The following is a 13,657-nucleotide window of genomic DNA, read 5'->3' on the forward strand; positions in this document are numbered from 1 at the left end:
CACGTTGCAAACACACGGCTAATAAAAGCTAAGTTAGCATCTCATCTGAATAGCTTAATTTAGCTAACTAGCTAGCATTAGCTCAATTCCTGAACAACATAGCAACTAAAAACGGGACATCAAGACTCATTAACACACTGACTCAGCAGGACACTATGCATACAATCTTATAACATTACCAACACTAAAGATCTGCATATATGCTCACATTCTTCACGAACGCATTCTCTCTGTGACGATGGTAATTATGCATGTGACGATCATGGATGTATAATAAGAACTGGATACAGCGTGGGAGGCGGGGCCTCATTCATTCCTATGAGAGTTGCTCATTCGCGCATGATGATAAAATGGCCCAACTTTTGAGAGAGCGAAACGTCACAGATTACCCGGCATGCCTGAGAAGTACCCGTATGTGCGCTCATAGCGCATGCGCAACTTTAACCATGCCCCCCAAAATGCTCGTTCACATCAAGCACATCAATTTGCGTACACGTAACAGCACCGCACGTTCATGACAGCATGGTAATGTTTGTTATGATAGATTTGATATTAACGAGGCGGCAGTTAGCAGCTAGCGGTTAGCTAGTAATTATCCTAATTTACACATCAATCGTTATGTACTTTTATATTACGCTGTAACAGGATCTAGTGATATCCAAGCAACAGAGCTTCATTTAGCATGAAAGAATTATTGCACTGTGTATATATATATATTGGTGTGTATATATATATATATATACAGTGCAATAAGCTTCTTAGTGCAATAAGAAGCTACAGGGACGTTAATCTACGTCGGTAATATTAACTTTATTTAATACAACATTTACGGTACAAGATTTAATCATACAGCCCATGTATTATAATATTTTACAAATGATGAATTACAGCAAACATGTGCAATATATCCATTATTACAGCTCCGTGGGCTGGCAGTAAGGCGATATGGGTCCGTTCTTATTGTGCATCCATGGGTAAAGATAAACGCATGTAGTGCTGAACACGCAACATGAACGTGCCGGGCGGCGCGGTCCCGTGGGTTAGATCATGATGCGCGTTCATAATGCAGAGGGAAATAACTCTCAGAATAACGTTATTAGCACATTTTTACAACTTGAGGAACGAATGTTTTTAATAAGGGCTTTACAAGTGTTCATACTGGGTAGTTTATTTAGTTTAAAAAAAATTATCCAACGATTTACAGACCACTCTTTCCCCATGTAAGTCAATGGGAAAAAGTGTTTCCGGGCCTGGCAACCAAAAGGAAGTGTAGTACCGCCGTTTGGCCAGCACGAATATTTTCATCAGAGTCCGGCGCACTTCCTGGGGGCTTGGTGACGATGCGCAATAATCTCCTGTCCTGAACGCACATGTGTAACCCATGGATGTAACCAGCTCGAGGACCCATAGCTGCACTACATTAGCTGTCCCTAAATGTGCCTGACTAAAACACGAACGATATAATGCAGATCAAGGAGAACAAGGGGAATTTACAACACATAGACTAATGGCGCATTTCCATTGCAGCGCGTAGCTCGCTTTAAGCGTGCCGTGTCGTGCCGTCCCCTTTTTTGGTTGTGCTTCCACTAGGCCTCGTTCCGGCGCGGCACGGCGCGGGGCCACTTTTTCCCCTCTTTTCTGGCCCTAGAAAATTGTGGTTCTATCGGGGCCAACAAACAGGGCTGAGTCGGGCTGAGTATGCTAAACTAGAGAGAGGAGCGCTGGCAAGAGGGCTAGAACTACAACAAGATGGACATATTTGACCGTGATTTAATTGTAATACACGTTTCAAAATGATGCCGAAGTAACAACATACTGATACCGGTTAGTAAAAACCATGAATTAATGCTTTGTCAAGTCTGCAGACAGACGGCAGGCGAAAAACCTTTTAAAATTCGTGTTTTTCTAGATGGAGATTGGCTAAGCTAACGCAGTATATGCCCCGACCGTCCACACTCACAACAACGGGCCTATACAGACATAAATACAGCAGCGACTGTATTCACCATGACACAGGCAGTCTGTGGTGTGTACTTGTTTAACTTTTGTCGAGTTTCTGAACATATATAAGGAGCTGTGAGCTCTGAGTGCTCACAGCTAACGGCTGTGTTGTGTTTCTGGATTTCTCATTGAAGATGACGTCACGGCTCCGCCTACACTGCGTTACTATAGTAACTACCCCAGTTCCTAAACTGTAATGGAAGCGCAGCATGAAGTGAGTCGGCCCTGTTAAGGCCCAACGCGGCCAAGCCGTACCGAGCCGTACCGAGTGTGGCCGAGGCCGACCGTGTAGTGGAAATGCGCCATAACTGTGGTTACATTACTTAACTAGCTCATCATCGTCAACAGTCAGAAAATGTCCGTTAGCCGTGGGGCTAGTTTTCGCTATGTTAAACTCCATTGACTTATGCTAAAATGTTAGCGATCTAAAGGTCCGCTATTTTTGGCTGTTTTGGGTCGACTTCAGTTGACTGTAACATCGAAAATCTTCGAAATTGAATGTTCACAAAGCTGCGGACCGGTTATACACTCATACACGAGGGAACTAACATAGCTAATTTAACTAACGTTAGCTAATGTAGCTGGTGTAGTGCCGAGAGACGGGACATACGGATTAAGCAACTAGACTACTTGTAGTGTACATGCAGAATTATTTCAATTTAAAATAGTTTTAAATGCTCACACACATACCTGACTCTGGTGCTGTATTTTCCTCTCGTTTCTTTTTAATTTTCCGTTTCGAAGCACATGATGAATGCTTTCTCTTTGATACTCAGCGACAGAATCAACAGACAGAGGCAGCAACGCAGATTTGAATCTGCCAATCAGATCAATCTATTGCTGGAGAGGGGGGGGGGCTCCCCGAAATCAGTCGGAAGTGGCGCATTCGAATACTGTTTGGCCTGTCTGCCGTGGATGGGCTTCGTTCCACGTTAAATGAGTGTTTCAATAAAACTATTACATATAAATGTATAGTGCAGTTTTTGTTTTCATTGCAATATATTTTTTTTATATGTATCAATATATAGCCATACATGGTCCATGCATATATTGCAATATATTTAAAAATATAAGGACTACTTTCCCATATATGGAAATGTATGATCCAATATATTGTATTATATTTACCAATATATTACAATATATTTTTGTTTCATAAGGGGTAGACCTGTACTCACGTAGAAATATGTTCAAATGTTGTTTCCAATGAATTCCCTGAATTTCTGCCACACGTATTGCTTTGCCCAGTGTGCGCATGAATCTTTCAGCTGTAGCGTTAGCTTGAGGCCAAAGCGGTGTGATCCGGTGATGATGAAATCCTAAGTAGTCTGCAAACTGAGAGAATTGGCTGCTGTTGAATGGGGAGCCATTATCAGTTTTTACCACTCTGGGGATTCCAAACATAGAGAAAACTTTGTCCATGACTGGAATGATTGTGTTAGCTGAAGTTGATCTCACACTCTCAACAACTGGGTAGCGTGTATAATCATCTATCATGACTAACAGGTACTCTCCTGTTGGTAGTGGTCCATAAAAGTCTGCGCTGATGCTGTGCCAGGGTGCTTCTGGTAGACTTGACATTTTTAATGGCTCAGTATGTACAGCTGGGGTATTTGCCTGACATGCAAGACAGCTGCGTACTGATGCTTCTGCTTTCTGATCAATATCTGGAAACCACACCTTTGTTCTGAGTAGTGCTTTGTTTTTAGCGATGCCCTGATGTCCTTCATGAGCTAGCTGTAGGACTCTATCTTGTAGGGCTGTGGGAATCACTATTCTAGTGCCCCGTAGCACTATGTCTGATGCATGTGACGTTGTCAGCTCGCTGCTTACTCGTCTAAACTGTTTTAATATGGCAGCGTGTTGTGATTCATCAGTCTTATGCCATGTGTTGTGAGTTACATGAGAGATTACCTCTTGAAGGATCGGGTCTTTAAGTGTCTCTGCTTTGATCTCTGTGAGTGTCATAGCTTTGGGTGTTGCATGAGTTGCAATGAAGCTTACATACTCTTCTGCGACTTTTACTGCTCGTGTGCTGTCACTTGTCTTTGACGGTAGAGGGTGTCGAGACATGTAGTCAGCTGGATTGTCAGCTCCCTTTCTGTATTCCACCTTGAAGTCATATGGTTGAAGCCTGAGTCCCCATCTTTCAATCCTCGCAGGTGGCTTCGACATGGGATTGTTCCACATGATTTCCAGTGCTTTATGATCTGTCACTAGTTTGAAAGGATGACCACATATGTACAGGTGGAAATGTTCACAGCTCCACACAATAGCCAGTGCTTCTTTTTCAGTCTGGGAGTATCTCCTCTCTACATCACTTAGAGACCTACTTGCATATGCTATTATGTGCTTCACCCCTTTTTCATCATGCTGGCAGAGGATAGCACCCAGTCCCACAGGGCTAGCATCCACTATAAGTTATGTCTGTCTGCCAGGGTACAAGTATGACATGACTGTGTCGCTGGTTAGACTGTCTTTCAGTGTCTTTAGAGCAGCTTGCTGTTCTGGGCCCCATACCCAGGGTGTGTCTTTTCTGGTGAGCTTTCGTAGCGGCTCGGAAATGGATGATAAATCTTTGATGAACCTGGAGCAATAATTGGCCCTGCAGCAGACTTCTGACCTCACTCTGATTTTCAGGATCTGTGGCATGATGGACTGCCACAACCTTTATGGGATCAGCTGAAACACCTTGGCTTGCGCTGAGAAGATGAAGCCGAAAAACTCAAGCCTGGATTTGTTGAATTCACATTTCTCACGATTAAGTGTGAGACCACTGTCTTTCAGTCTCTGGAACAGGGCTCTGAGGTTGTTGTCATGCTCAGCCTGAGTGGCACCATGAACAATGATGTCATCGCTGAGATCCTTCACACCTTTCAGACCATGCAGTGTTTGGCATATGGCATTTTGAAACACTTCAGCAGCAGAGGATATGCCAAAACTCAGTCTTTTGTAGCGTCTTAGTCCAAGGTGAGTGGAAAATGTTGTGATGTATCCAAGGGTGTAACTTTGGTTTGAGAAGTGGGGGGGACACAAAACAGGGGGTCCTCCGCAATGAAACATTTTTCTCGATTTAATTCCATTTCCTGCCTTTCTACAAATATATTAGGGACTATGGTGTTAAACAATCCAAGAAAAATGTGTAGTGTATATAATGAGGAGAAGATTGTTGTCTTTAAATTGAAGTTGAAAGCATCAATCTGGTGCACTTTGAGAGCAAAATGAAGAGATTTATGGATACAGCTCTCAACACTCATATGAAACAGAACTGTATATATTTCAATACTCCAAAAACCATTAGAATATGCTCACAACCAATAACACATCATTGATATACTCCTCTCTCCTATCTTAAACGTACCTAGTCTGCATTCTTTTTATTTATGCATATTTTACTAATCACTCCCCTTTTAAACTGTGTTTTGGTTTTTTTTACTGACATTGGAATGATTTTTTAACTTATTTTGAACAACTATATTAAATAGATGGAAATATTTGTTTACATAGATGACCAAACCGTTTGAGACCCACTGAGATAACTTAGACTAAAGTTTACAATCTAATCACTTTACCTCACCTAAATTGACGTTATCTCAGCCTCTCAGTCCGACAGGAGAGAGCTCTCTCTCTCCTTATTGTTGAAACAGCTTCTAATCTCCGTTAGCTCCGAGCTAGCACCAGATGCTAACAACAACCCCCGTAACTCTCTCTGTGTGTGTCTCTCTCTCTCTCTCTCTCTCTCTCTCTCTCTCTCTCTCTCTCTCTCTCTCTCTCTCTCTCTCTCTCTCTCTCTCTCTCTCTCTCTCTCTCTCTCTATCTTTCTCTCTCTCTCTCCCACAAAATGCGCTTGTGCCACACACACACAGACGCTCCTCCGTGACGATGACCGCTTGCATAAAAAAATTATAATAAACACATTTGAAAAGTGGGGGGGACACAAACGGGATTTTGAAAAGTGGGGGGGACATGTCCCCCCTGTCCCCAGTGGAAACTACGCCCATGGATGTATCTGCTGTCTGGATGAAGCTCTAGCTGGTGATATCCAGCTCTCAGGTCAAGTTTAGAGAACACAGTTGCTCCGTTTAACTCATGTATCACGTCATCCATTGTGGGGGTGATGTGTCTTGGCTGTGTTAGCCTGACGCATGTCAACACAAATTCTTACTTTGCCGGGGTCTTTAGGCTTGGGTGGTGCAACAATAGGTGATACCCATGGAGTTGGTCCAGTCACCTCCTCTATGATGTCATCTGCTTCTAGCTTGCGAAGCTCATCCTCAACCTTCTGGCGGATGTGGAATGGTACTCGTCGATGTGGTTGACATGTAGGTTTGATGTCAGGATTTATATGAAGCTTTACCTGAACGTCTTTCAGTTGGCCTATTCCCTTAAACAGCTCGGGATTGCTTTCCACCAGCTCATCTGCGACTGTGAGATGCTGTGGTCTGGATGACACTGCGGTGACCATTTTAATCAGTCCCAGTGTTTTGGATGTCTGGTAGCTTAGAATATTAAATCCATCTCCTTTAATCACAAAGAATGTGCACATTGTGTTTTTCTGTCCCTTCTCCACATTGCACCTGAATGATCCATGAACAGGCAATGGGACGTTGGAGCGGAATGGATAAATCTTTGTTGTTGTGGGGCTGAGTTGTGGAAGAGGCACCAGAGGCCTGTACTACGAAGCCGGATTTTCGCTTAGCCGGCTGACTTCAGGGGAAACTCTGGCTTTCCGGTCCTACGACGCTGGTTCTCTTTTTAGCGGGCTAGATCTCCATGGTAACTTATGCTGAGCGGCTAACCTCCTCGGGAGGAGGTTAGGTTGCAGGCTAAGAGATCAACTCAGTGAAAGCACCGCCTGCTGACCAATCAGAGCTCCGTGTGCGGAGTTTAAAGCTATCAAGTCATATTACAGGATAGAGGAAATACAGAAAAACTGCCGTTGCAGGAAAGACGGCCGGCAAAAAATCAACTGACTGTGTGAACGTGAAAATTAATAGAATATCCCCTCCCATCTTCAGAGCAATCTGACTATTATAATATTAGCGTTAAGAAAGCTTACTTAAATATCTGCCACAACATAAGTAACCGGATCAGAGTAACATTAAGTACAGTCCGCGGCACTGTGAGTGCAGACGTCGATGTGTCCCATTATCATTCATATCATATCACATCATAATGTATCATATATTTCCTTATCTGAGTCAGCTTCTTGAGCCGTATCTGGCCGTGCAACACACAGTGTCACATACTGTATGCAGAAGTATTATTTTAAGCAACACATTAAGTTGACGAAACACTCGAGTCAAATGTAATTAAAGTCAGATCCACTCGTGTCTTGGACGGGGCAGTGATTTCATAAACCTGTTAATGTACGCATTCAAACACTTTTTCTTTTACCAGCTGTATTCACCTTGCAGGTGCAGCTATGTGGCTTTTATCCTGAATAAAGTGTTTAAGTCATGGATGTTTAAAGTTTAACTTCTTCATATTTGACTAATATTAAAGTTCACTTTTCATTCAGGAAGTATGACGCTGCGCTGTCAGTACGCTTGTCCATGTTTGAGATTGGTCGAATGCTCCAAATACCACCCCTTTCATGTGAACGCGCACCTAACTAGATAGGACACGGCTGGCTTAAGCGATCCACTTGATAACCAGCGTCGTAGTACAGTTTAGCGAGAGCGCGTATGTTTTGGATTAGGCCAACCGGCTAACTCAAACATATCCAGGTTAGGAAAATCCGGTTTCGTAGTACAGAACTCTGGTCTCTGAAGCTTGATTCACTGACACAGTTTGCTGTAGCTCCTGAATCGATTAAAACAAGCATGCTATTTTCATTTAGCTTGATATGAGTCTGTGGCAGCTCTGAAATATTGTCAGCTTCAACTGCAAAAACATAAGCATCGTCACTGCTGGATGAGTTATGCTCCGTTTTCTCATTTGGTGCAGCCCCTCTTATATGATGAATCTTCTTAGCATGCGTGTTAGCTCTGCTTTGTGCCTGTCTTGTGTCACTGTCTTTAGATCTTGAGCAACATTGTTTTGCAAAATGATTTAGTTTACCACAGGCTCTACATTGTTTGCTTTTAGCAGGGCATTCACCATCATGGGGATATTTCAACCCAGTCTCACGGCATTTCTTGTTATAGTCACAACATTTAATCTATTGACTCGTGTTCACCAACACGATTTTCCCCTTTTTTTCGTGTCACACAGAACGATTTTAAAAGCAATGTATTTCTATTGGTAGTATGTTTCGTGCCTGCAACACGTCTTTTTGTCCGGTCGGGTCTTGGAAGACCGGAAGCTGTGGGGTTCATAAAAACATGTTCTTACTCAATATAAAGCCACGATTATTGTTTTTATTTTAAATCGTATAATGTCGCCTGTGAGGAAAAGAAATGGGGCTCAGAGACTCAGAATTCTGAAATCTGTATTTTCTTAAATCTTTTTTTCCTTCTAATTTGTTATTCTTTTCAAAATGACACACTGTTATTTACTCAACAATAACACACAATTATCCTTGTTTTTATTTATTCGTTTAATTCTATCATCTCAGGCTTTTTAGCCGTTCCTCAGGAACTGAATTTCAAAATAAAGTCACCGGAAACAGACGTAAGCCTATAACGGACATTTCGAGCATCATTGCGATACACACCACTAACCCACTGAACTGATTACCCAAGATCCTCAGCTAGAAGCTCGGTGATTGGATTGTTTAGCCGCAATGCACGTTGGGATATGGTGTTTATGCGATATGAAATCCGAAAAACATTTAAAAAAAAGAAAATAATACTTTATTCCGAGTGTGCTTGCTTTTCTCGTTGGAAGTCATCACATAACGGCATTGTAATACACGGTTCGGCTGCATTAAATATTACACATCTGCCGTAGTTCTCTATTTATAGAGCCCTGATAAGAAGACTTCTAGACAAACTGGAAGAACTGCCACGGAAACTGAATACATGACGTGGATCATAAATATATCAGCAATTAAACAACATCTTCAATTTCTCTTCACACAATACGTCTCCTTGCAGTATCAATACTAATTCGGCTGACTTTTATATTTGATCCAATTGATAGATATTTACACCATAACGGTGCACAGCTGATTTAAAAGGACTTTAGGAGTTTTTAAAGATATTACTGTTTTTCTTTGAATATAAGAATGTAAATACTGTTGAGAGAATAGTCAGGGGTTTTGGGTGATGGGAGACACATCTATGGATTCAGAATGTCAATAGCTTACCATTAAATGACGGATATACCTTTCTGTCTGTGATTTTTTACAAATCAGATATTAGAAGTGAAACATGTGAAATAGTATAGCAATATCCTGTAAAATTATGTGAAAACATGAATAAAACTACACATCTTCAGATGTTATACATACACAAGTGTCCTACACTAATAATACAAAGTTATTATGGCTGTGTGTACCTTGTGTGCACTGCCTAGTGGTTAAAGCACGTTATTGAATTAGTTGTGTATATGATATGTCAATAAACCTTAGAAAATCTTGAAATCTTGAAAGGGATATGCAAAATAGCCATTATATACAGTCTTTAATTAACTATTATTAGAGAATAACGAGTAATGAATATACTTTAGGGATCTGCAGATAAATGTTTAGTCTTCTCAAACTATCAAATATCTGTCCTGATTGTTGGCACTTGACAATCACCTTCCCTGAATTTTACTCAGGTGTAACTAAAGCCTGATTTAAGGGTTGTTTATATTTCACATCATTAATCAGAATCTGCAAAGTAACTAAAATAAATGTAGTGGAGTAAAAATACCAGGTTAACCTCTGAATTGTAGTGGAGTAGAATTACAAGGTAACAATGAGCTGTCATGTGCAGGGGCGGACTGGGACTACAAATCAGCACGGGACTCTCGACCGGCCCACTTCGGTACCGCCGGCCCACCTTGGTAAATTATCAACGGGGGGGGGGGGTGCTAGTGAGTTATCCGAGCGGCCCACCTCGGTGCCGCAAGTAAATACCGCGAGGAAATTGTCGACGGGGGATGCTAGTGACTTATCCGAGCTGGATTTCAAAGAGCTGTTTGACGCTCGGTGTAACCTTGGCGCACTGCCCAGTGCTTGAATTGGAATAAAAAAGGTGCCAGTACTCTAAATCAGCAACTGTTTCAAGTCAATTTATTTATACAGCCCAAAAACAAGTATTTGGCTCAAAGTCATAGTATATCCTATAATGCTGGTGGGGTTGTCTCTTTACTGTATATTTTAGAAAGGCTCACTGTACTTAAACAAAATGACTCAGGGTGCATCTGAGATTAGAGGGGGTGCAGTGGTAAAGTGCTATTTTTATAAGTGGGGAGTGGACCTGACACCCTCTAGGGGGGTCCGGGGGCATGCTCCCCCGGGAAGATTTTTTTTTAAATATTGAAGTTAAATGCATCAATCTGGTGCACTTTGAGAGCAAAATGAAGAGATATATGGATACCTCTCAACATCCATATGAAACAGAACTGTAAACAGATTTACTTTTTCTTTATGGATATAAAAGAAAGTAAAGCCTGACTCCTACTGGCGGCTGGTTAAATGACTCCTCGTCCCTGAGTACACTCATCTTTCAGCAGGAAAGGAGAGAGGGAATCAATGGAGCTGCCAGGGAGGACACAGGGGAATCCAGACGGTGGTTTATGGGATGCAGAACTTGGAGCAGGAGGCTCGAGAAGGCTCCCCGTTAGACACAATTTCTAACACAGGCACAGCATTTTCTGTATTTGCAGTCAGCTCCTTGTCCGGCGACAACCGCTGTCTTTTCGGACAAATATGCCCAGCGTACATGCATCATGAGATGCCGCCGGCGGCATCTCATGACGCATGTACGCTGGGCATATTTATAATGTTGTCACTCCGAAATGTTTTTCGGATTTGATATCGCATTAACACCATATCCCAACGTGCATTGCGGCTAAAACATCCAATCACCGAGCTTAAACCATAGCTGAGGATCTTGGGTAACGTCTGTTTCCGGTTATTTTTATTTTGAAATTCAGTTCCTGACGGACGCCAAAAAAGCCAGAGATTATGGAATTAAACAAATAAATAAAAACAAGGATGATTGTGTGTTATTGTTGAGTAAATAACAGTGTGTTATTTAGAAAAGAATAACAAATTAGAAGGAAAAAAAGATTTTTTTAAAATACAGATTTCAGTATTCTGAGGCTCTGAGCCCCATTTCTTTTCCACACAGACGACAAAAAAAGTCAGACATTATACGATTTTAAATAAAAACAATAATTGTGGCTTTATATTGAGTAAGAACATGTTTTTATGAACCACACAGCTTCCGGTCTTCCAAGACCCGACCGGACAAAAAGACGTGTTGCAGGCATGAAACATACTACCAATAGAAATACATTGCTTTTAAAATCGTTCTGTGTGACACGAAAAAAAGGGGAAAATCGTGTTGGTGAACACGAGTCAATAGATTAAATGTTGTGACTATAACACGAAATGCCGTGAGACTGGGTTGCGTCTACACACGGCGGCGTGCGTTGCCGCTTGGCGGTGGGCGTGTCTTGAGCTTGGGGAGTTATGCGAGCAATGCGACCAACAACCAATCACATGAATCTCTGCTGTCAATTGCATAAAAGGTTCTACATGTCACACTTTATATGATGAACATTTATGACATTAATGTCTATGGTGCTATTTTACGCAACATTCCATGCTGGCTAAATACTGTCTATGCCTGCTAGCTGTCCATTCAAACGAAGTACACTGGGTATAAACTCCCCAAACAGGCGAAAACCTAACAGTTTCACCCACTGTCTCTGCCACCTCCCTCCATGCCTGGCTCCTCCGGTTTGTATCTCGGTAGATAAACAGGGACTGAAAGCACCGGGTAATTCCCTACCGCTACGATTATTTTCTCGTCCATTTTTCGGCATATGAGGAAATGAACTGCGGTCTGGCTCTCAGCATACACGCGGTTTGATTGGCTAGCGCTTGTACTGGCAGATTTGCATACGCGGGATTTGATTGGCTGACGCCTCCGCCTCAGCTTCAAAAGTAGAACATTGCTCTACTTTTGCAGCGAGCACCGCGAGAAAAGCTACACTTTGCTCCCTCAATGCAGTTCGGCGAATCGTGACGTCACCCCATTCAAAGTGAATGGGCAGAAGCGTTGAAGCCTCAACGCACGCCGCCGTGTGTAGGGGTCGTGAGTGTAAGTGTAAGCCTTACACTTACACTGTAAGGATTAGTAACATGTATTGTGTTTATGTGATGTCATTTGAAGATGTTTAAACACAATGAGAAAATGCGTTAGCATTCGCGCTAGCATTTGCCATACTAGCCTGTATACATGCTTATTAAACAGCTAGCATTAGCTATATTGACCTTGTTTACACTTAGCGGTGTGATATCCCAACACAGTCTCACGGCATTTCGTGTTATAGTCACGAAATTAATCTATTGATTCGTGTTCACCAACACGATTTCGCCATTTTTTTCGTGTCACACAGAACGATTTTAAAAGCAATGTAAATAATATCAAATTAGAAGGAAAAAGACATTTAAAAAAATACAGATTTAAGTATTCTGACACAGAACGATTTTAGAAGCAATGTATTTATATTGGTAGTATGTTTCGTGCCTGCACCAAATAATAACAAATTAGAAGGAAAAAAAGATGACATAAAATACAGATTTCAGTATTCTGAGGCACTGAGCCCCATTTCTTTTCCTCACTGACGGCAAAACAACTCAGACATTATACAATTTAAAATAAAAGGGATAGGGTTAGGCTTAGGGTAAGATATTGAGTAAGAACATGTTTTTATGAACCACACAGCTTCTGGTCTTCCAAGACCCGACCGGACAAAAAGACGTGTTGCAGGCACGAAACATACTACCAATAGAAATACATTGCATTTAAAATCGTTCTGTGTGACACGAAAAAAAGGTGAAAATCGTGTTGGTGAACACGAATCAATAGATTAAATTAATTTTGTGACTAATAACACGAAATGCTGTGAGACTGGGTTGGTAGGCGGCGTTACAGTCATTGCTTTCTGAAGGACTTGACCCTTTTACTCTTCAGGTTGCATAGGGAAAATTAGTAGCAGTCAACTGCCATGCTATTCAGTTCACTTTCTCCTACTTCCTGTACCGGTTTCCTGTCTAGCCTTCAGTACAAATTTTACAAAAATATAAATATGCAAATATGAAACATACAGGTCAATATCATCTTGCTATTGGTAGCTGAACTGTCAATACCCCAAAACATATTCTTAGATATAAATACAACATTTTGAGTTATTTAGAAACAATTAACACTTATAGTTTCATGTCTTGTTACACAAGAATAGATCATATTTGTTAAGTGTTATTATGGGAGAATTACTATTCTTGTGGTACTACTGCCTTATTAGGCCCATATTGAGCAGAGCATATTAAGACCAAAGCTCATGTACAACAACTTCCTTACTTGCAATAAATAAGCACTAATTAGAGGGTTATTGAGGAAAAACTCTCAACGAATGGCTTATTACTTGTAGAATATGGTCATGTAGAATAAAGCATTAATAAGTGTTTTATAATGACTAATAAAGAGCCAATATACTGCTAATATGCATGTTAATTAACAACTAGTTGATGGTTAATTTGTGTACCTTA

The sequence above is a fragment of the Trematomus bernacchii genome, unplaced genomic scaffold (assembly GCF_902827165.1).
Source record: "Trematomus bernacchii unplaced genomic scaffold, fTreBer1.1, whole genome shotgun sequence".
Classification (NCBI taxonomy): domain Eukaryota; kingdom Metazoa; phylum Chordata; class Actinopteri; order Perciformes; family Nototheniidae; genus Trematomus; species Trematomus bernacchii.